This window comes from Pteropus alecto, unplaced genomic scaffold (genome assembly GCF_000325575.1).
Source record: "Pteropus alecto unplaced genomic scaffold, ASM32557v1 scaffold61, whole genome shotgun sequence".
NCBI lineage: Eukaryota > Metazoa > Chordata > Mammalia > Chiroptera > Pteropodidae > Pteropus > Pteropus alecto.
The window spans coordinates 15,925,574-15,932,522 of NW_006434835.1; positions in this window are offsets into that span (position 1 = coordinate 15,925,574).

Sequence of the window (6,949 nt, forward strand, 5' to 3'; positions counted from 1 at the left end):
GCTCTGAGGACGCTGCCTCCTACAGGCCCTGGGGCTCCCATCCTGCCTCCTCTTGCCTTTGGGTCTGTAGCCAAAGGCAGGTGGAAGCGCCCTCCACACCTGCTTCAGTCCTAGTCCTACGACAGGCTCCGCCTCCTCGACCTGCTAACTCCTACCATTCCAGCACAGGCCCCTCCCCTCCGCCTCTCCCTGAGCTCAAGTGGCAGAAACCAGAACTCTTCCTAGAGCTGCTGGAGCCCTGCTCCCCATAAATCAAGATGCATCCTGAGCGGTGGGAGCAAAAGAATGCTCTGCAAAAGCGAGTCGATCTCCTGATGATCGTTTCCAAACATTGCCCCACACCTCACCGAGCTCAGACGCATCTCCAGGATTAAGCCGCCTTCCACCCCCTCCCCGCCCCGTCCACGCAAGGATATTTGGGCTCCAGCCTCCCTCTCTTGACACTCAAACAGCATGGGTAGAAACAGCATGGCGAGGCTCAGGCTCTGGAAGCCGTGCCCTGCTCTGGGGCGTGACCAGGAGTTGGGCTACTTTCTGGGGACCTGTACTCCCCTGGCCCGGCTGACTTTGGAGGAAGAAGGCAGAAGGCGTTCCTGCACCTTTGGATGAGGGAAACATTGTACTCTCTCTGGGGACCAAGCCTATGTGAATTCACACGCACACACCCACACACTCCCATCTATACCCACCCTGGAGTGTCCTTAGATTTCTGAGATGCACTTTGTGATGTTGACTCTGGGCCTCAGAAGAGGCAAGAAGGAGATGTCCGGGTGCCATGAATCCCTGGGAGCATGCAGGGATGCAGAGGGGAAAGGGTACGGGCTGGAAAATGTGAGAAAACAAGAAACAGAAGGGAATTCCTGAGTGACGGGGGTTCTGGAACTGCCCTCAGTTGCTAACCCACTGGCAGCACCAGTTGGTCTGACCTGGCGCTGAGGGACTGACTTAGGATCTGAGACAGGGACCATTCCTCTGAGTGACTGAGAGAGCTCAGAGAAAGAGCTCTGGCCTTAGACAGAAGGATAGGACGGAAGGGTAGACCAGGACGAGGACCAGAAACCCCCTCCAATGGGCTGGTCAAGCAACTGGTCAGAGTGAGCATGTGGGCCAGGGTTGTCCTTGGCCTGGCTTGTGTGCAGTGCTATTCCAATGCTTTCCTTTAAGGGTTTGTCTGAGGGGTGGTCTGGGCAGAGACAGGCTGGGGACAGCAGAGTTCAAAAGCAGCGATGGCCTTGGGTCAAGATTTGTCACATCTTCTTGGCATCCAGGGGAGAGGTGAAAGGCACTGAGAGAGAGTTTCTCCTTGGGAACCTGAGCCGAGAAGTGATTAACGGGAGTGGGGGTCCAGTAGGCCAAGTAGCGTCGACTAAAGGACCTCACAGGTGGCATTGTCCTGGCGAATTGACCATTATCCCAGACCAGGCCTTGTCAGGGTCTCAGAATGGATCCAATCCATCGGGCTAACTTGCCAATCAAATTCTCAAGAGTCAGGAACCTACAAACCAGCCTTGGCCAATGAGTTTAACCCTAATGAAGGCCTGGTACTGGACCCCCAGGATGGCTGAGGCTGTGAGTATGGGATCTGTGCAAAGTCTGAGGTCCACTCTATCCTGGCCTAGTGAGGCCCATGGACCTTCCCAGCCCACGTCAGGGCAGGAGACTTGGTGCCTGGAGGGTTTCTAGGTTCAGGGATTTTCCCCCAAATGGTATTGAACAAACACTGCCCCCATGGCTCAGGGCTCCAGGTCCATCAGCCCTACTCTGTCTGCCCCCCAGTTTTTGAGTGGAGTGAGTCCATTTCATTATACTCTCCCTGAGCCTGCTTCTCGGAGGTCACCCCAGCGAACCTCAGTGGGCACTGAGAGCCATAAGGCCCACATTAGAACCGCTCGGCCAACTTCTTGGAACCCCAAGGGAATGTAGGCCTCCACCATGGGGATGCTAGGGCTGGTGAGGATTCTGCAGATCTCCCGGTCCACCTCACACACTATACAGACAAGGACCTTAAGGACCAGATTGGAGACACGGCTACTCCTGAGTCACAGAGATAGGTTCAGGGCAGACTGGAGCTGAGCCTGAGCCCCCCACTCCCCACTTTTTCTAGTGCAGCTCACTCGATGGCTGCTCAGCTATTGAGACACAGGAAGCTTTCAGGAGCCTGGGCAAGGACCCTACACCCTTCTCCACTTTCCCATGGTGAGCGTTGGTCAGGGCCAAGGTTAACTCTGGCCAGGGCAGGAAAATGCTGTCTAAACAGGCAGCAGGGCCTACGTGTCTGGATCTGCTGTCTGTCACCCGAGCCAGGTGGGCCTCTGACACACAGCAGAAATTTTCCATTTGCGCATCATCCTTTGGCTGGTTGGAATCCAAGGCATTTTTAAATCTTTTTTTTTTTTTTCATTCCAGTTGTCTCCCCTGCCCCATGAAGATATACGCTGGGGTTCAGAGGAATGGATCCCTCAATTCTCAGGGAGGCTTCAGGGACCTCCACCCGGAAGCTACTTTTTAGTGCCTAAAATACAGAATTCTAGAACTTCGAAGCAGGAAAAGTGCTTCTAAAAAATCTACACAGACAATGAAATTGAAGAGAGAAGGATGATAGGCCCAAGGTCATTCCACAAGATCAAACACAGATTTGTCTAACCCTGACGCTATTATATTTCCACTATACCTGTTTCCCAAGGTCAAGAGCCAAGGTCACTGAGAGATGCCATAAGCCACATGAAGGAATTCCACAGATAAAGCTGTAAGTGGGAGCTGAGCCATCCTGTGGGGAAACTTCCAGACTCCAGAATGTTCCAGAATGGACAACTGCGATGCCAAGGACACACACTTCCTCACGTTCTTTGTCTCAGCCTAGTAGCAGCAGTTTCAATAGCTCCTTCCCAAAAGCAAGGCCAGTAGGTGGTGGCCCCACCTTCCAAGGCCTGTGACCTCTCATCCTGCATCACAGTTGTGGGATGTTTCCTGGGTTAGGGCAGACTTGACCTTGGGGCATTCCTTAGGTAAGCATTGGAATAATGGCCTTTTCCTGGTGAACATGTGTGGAATACAGGTCAAGGGAGCCTGGGCTCATGCGTTGGAGACCAGCTGGGCTGGAGCCCGAATCATGAGGGATCTTTGTCAAACTGTGCAAGGGGCTGCAGTGGGCAGTCGCAGGCAAAAGGTTTATCCCCAAGACAATTTTCAAACATATTGCAAATTTCTTGCATATTTCCTAGAGTGGTGGTTCTCAGCCAGGGGTGAATCGATCCTCCCAGGGGACATTTGGCTATGTATTTAGACATTTTTAGTTGTCATAATTGGAGAGTTGCTACTGACATCTTGTAGGCAGAGGCCTGGATGCTGCTAAACATCCTACAATGCACAGGACAGCCTCACCACAAAGAAATCTGGCCCAAAATGTCAACAGTGCTGAGACTGAGAGACCCTGTAGCACTGTAAATTCCCCAGGGAAGTGTCTACGGTGCTCAGTGAGAGAACAGTTGTCACTCTTTGGGGCCACTGAGCATCTGCTCTCCCTTCCTACGTGTGAGATGTCCCCTGTGTTGTGGAGCAATGGCTGCCTCCCAGTATACCCGTTAAAAGTGGCCCAGCCCCGTTCACATTGTCCCAGCCTCTCTCGAGCTAGGGTGCAGGCATATGACCTCATTCTACTAACCAGGTGCATTTCTCCAGGCTTTGAACTCCAAACTTGTGATGCAAAGCAGCAAGGACTATGCAGAACCCATTCTGGTAAGGACAGTGGCAGCAACGGTGACGGCAGCTACAATCTGTTTCTAGAAGCTACACTGGTGACAGTTCTAGAGGCAATGCCCAGTATTCATGGGGCTGGTGCTAAAGTGTCTGTGCCCAGTGGTGGCAGCAGTGGGATCTTCCTGGGGCCAGTCCTACAGTATGGTTTTGGGCATTGTTCCTGGCTGCTTTGCCTCTCACCGCAGTTTTCTGACACTACAGGAGATGCTGTGAGCTACCCAAGATCCATAGAATAAATCCCCGTTAGGCATTAAGTCAGTATAGTTGGCCTCTGATGCTTGCAAACAAGAACTAACTGTGAGCGATACTCAGAGTTTCCCAAATGCATTTGAGCACAGGATTCTTTCTTTTGCAGAACATTTCAAGGAACCTTCGTTCCGTGAGCATACCTGGAGGAACACGGACCAAATGGACAAAGAGAGAGTCCCATAATCTCTGCTCCAGCTGGGACCAGACACGGCAGTGGCCCACCTCTCCCTGAGGCCATTGAGGATGCTCAGCACCTCATTCCTGGTCCTCACTGAGTCAGGGCTAACCCACAACTACCCTCCTCCTCAGTGCCCAGAATAACCGCAGCTGGCTGCAGCTTCAAGAACAGAACATAATCAAAGTGTGGAAACGTTTGAGCTTGTCAGAAGAAGGTGGAGGGAACTGAAATGTGAATATGAACTCTGTGGCTTGATTGGGCTGATGACGCTGGCAGGTCGGAGATGCATTTGAAAAGAAACTTGAGGTTTTGAGAATCTGTGGAGTCAGGAGGGGAAAGGGGGAAGATTTAGAGGTCATCTATCTACCCAGAGAAGAGTGAAGTTATTTTAGGGAATTCTATGCCCCAATTTCACGGAAGTTGCTGAGGCTGGACTTAGGTGTGCTTAAAGAGAGTTATTTTAGATGCCATTCATTCATTTACTCTACAAGTATATTTAGATCCCCAGTCATTGAGCAGATCTGGGGAGATAGTGTTGAGCCAAACAGACACACCAACCTGTTCCCTCCATCCTGGTGCTTGTGGTCTAGTCGGGGAGACAGACTCCAATTCTTGAGATGCAACTGATCTTTTCCTTATGATGGCGTTTCATCATTGGAGAGGACAGAGGACCAGAGGTCCACAGAATAAGGAACTTAACCTTTCTGGGTCAAGAAGGAATGTCCTAGGGGAGGGACTGTCAGAGGATCCGGCATGAGCTAGGTAGAGACAGGAAGAGTGCCTGGGCTGAGGTAGAGATCACATGGGGTCTGACGTGATGGGGCACGGTGGCTTGGGGACCTGAACAAAGTCTCCAAAGCCCAGACAAGCAGGGCAAGTGGACCTCGAAGCCAGGCTGGAGAGGTAGAGGGAGCAGATCTGCAAGGGCCCCGCAGGCCACGCCAAGGGCCCGAGTCTTCATCCTGACTTTGTGTTTATAGAAGAGCTGAAATAACCATGAAAGCAGCCCTGGCCCCACACAGAGCCAGAATGCATGCTTCCCCCACCAGGCCTGAAGACTGTCAGAGAAGTTCTGGGAGAAATGGGCAGAGCCCTTGAGAAGCAGGAGTTGAGAGAGGGAGAGGGAAATATGCAAGGGGCACTGGCCCCAGCAGCTCCAGGAGAGGGCTGGGAAGGAATCTTAGAAAGTGGCTGATCCAACCATCCCTTTTACAGATGAGGAAACACAGGTCCAGGATTCAATGGCAGAGCTGGAAATAAAGCCCAGGTTCCTCTGCTGCTCCTTCTGCGGCTTCACGTGTGTGTGTGTGTCCATGTGTGTATGCACGCATGTGCATGTGCAACTGAGATAAGGCCATCCATCTCTCCATCCACCCATAATCCAGGCTGGCCATGATGTTGGCATGAATTAAGATGTTTATAGAAATTTTAAAAATGCTTAGGAAAGAAGTTAATCTCTATACTGAGTGTGTCCGGTTTCACAAGGTTAATATCTTGATTTTTTAAAAATCCCTTTCTGTTTTTCAAAGAGGATTTGGTGTTCTCAGTCCCAGCTGGGAGCTTAAGGAAACAGAACAGCACTTCTCTACCTGCTGCCATCCCTGCGGCTCTAGGCCTCTTGCTGGACCTGGGGACAGGGATGCTTGGACCTGGCCTTGGCTCGGGTCAACGCTATGCCTCAGTTTCCCGCTCTGTGCAGGGGTGTGGGGCTTCCCTCTTTGCATCCCTCTCTCTGCTCTTGGGAAGGTTGGCCTGGCCCGCGAGTGAAAGGGCTCTGCCCCGGGAGGCGAGAAGTGGGGCTCACGTTAAAGGAATTCAGGGGACCTGGCCTGACGGCTGAGAAGAACCACGAACCCTGAGGGAGGCTTTGAAGGTATGTGCAGGGAGAGGAGAGAGGGGCACAAACTGCAGTGTGTCGTGGGGAACAACCCGGGAGTCCCATCTCCCTCCTTCACTGAATAGGTGAAAACTGGGGCCATCCTTTCTCCTTGGAAATATGGAGATTACAGTGGAACCACATGTGCACCGGATGTGCTCTTTAAACCGAGTTTCAGGGCAAATAAGAGAGTTTATTTCTGGGGTCACCATGGATGGTGGTCAGAGGCCTTGATGTGGCCATTTGTATTCCCTCTGGAGATCAGCCATCTCCTGGAGTCCCAGCCCACCAGACCTCACGGCTCCCTGGCCCAAAACTCCCAAGAGAGAACCCCCCCTCTGCAAAAGGCTGGGCCCTACAGGGTAGCAGGAGTTGAACTGGAGTCCCACCCAGGGCTAATTGGGTTCTAGCAATTTTGACAAAAGAAGGTTTCAGTTTCTCTCGAGTCTGGTGCCCATTCATTGCCTGGGACCCCAACAGCTCTTTTCTAGGCAGGGTTTCTTCCTATTAGGAAACTCAGCAGAGGATTCGAATTCAGTTAAGATCCAAGTGCCATCGTCACGTTGCATGCCCTTGACCCTCCCTTCTCCGGGCTTCTGATTCCTCATCTGGTAAGTGGGAATTTAGACCAGATGATCTCTTCCCACCTCACCACACACACACACACACACACACACACACACACACACACACGCACGCACACACGTACACGCACACACACACGCATACACGCAAGATCCCTTCGGAACACATTTCAAGATTCTAAATTTTCAGTGAGTCTCTGCCTCTAATCAGCTCGGTCCATCCACAGCCCCTTCCACCACCACCCCAGGCCAGACCCAGGAAGCCCCTTTCCCCGGAAGATCTTTTAAGCCTCAGGGCTGGCTTCA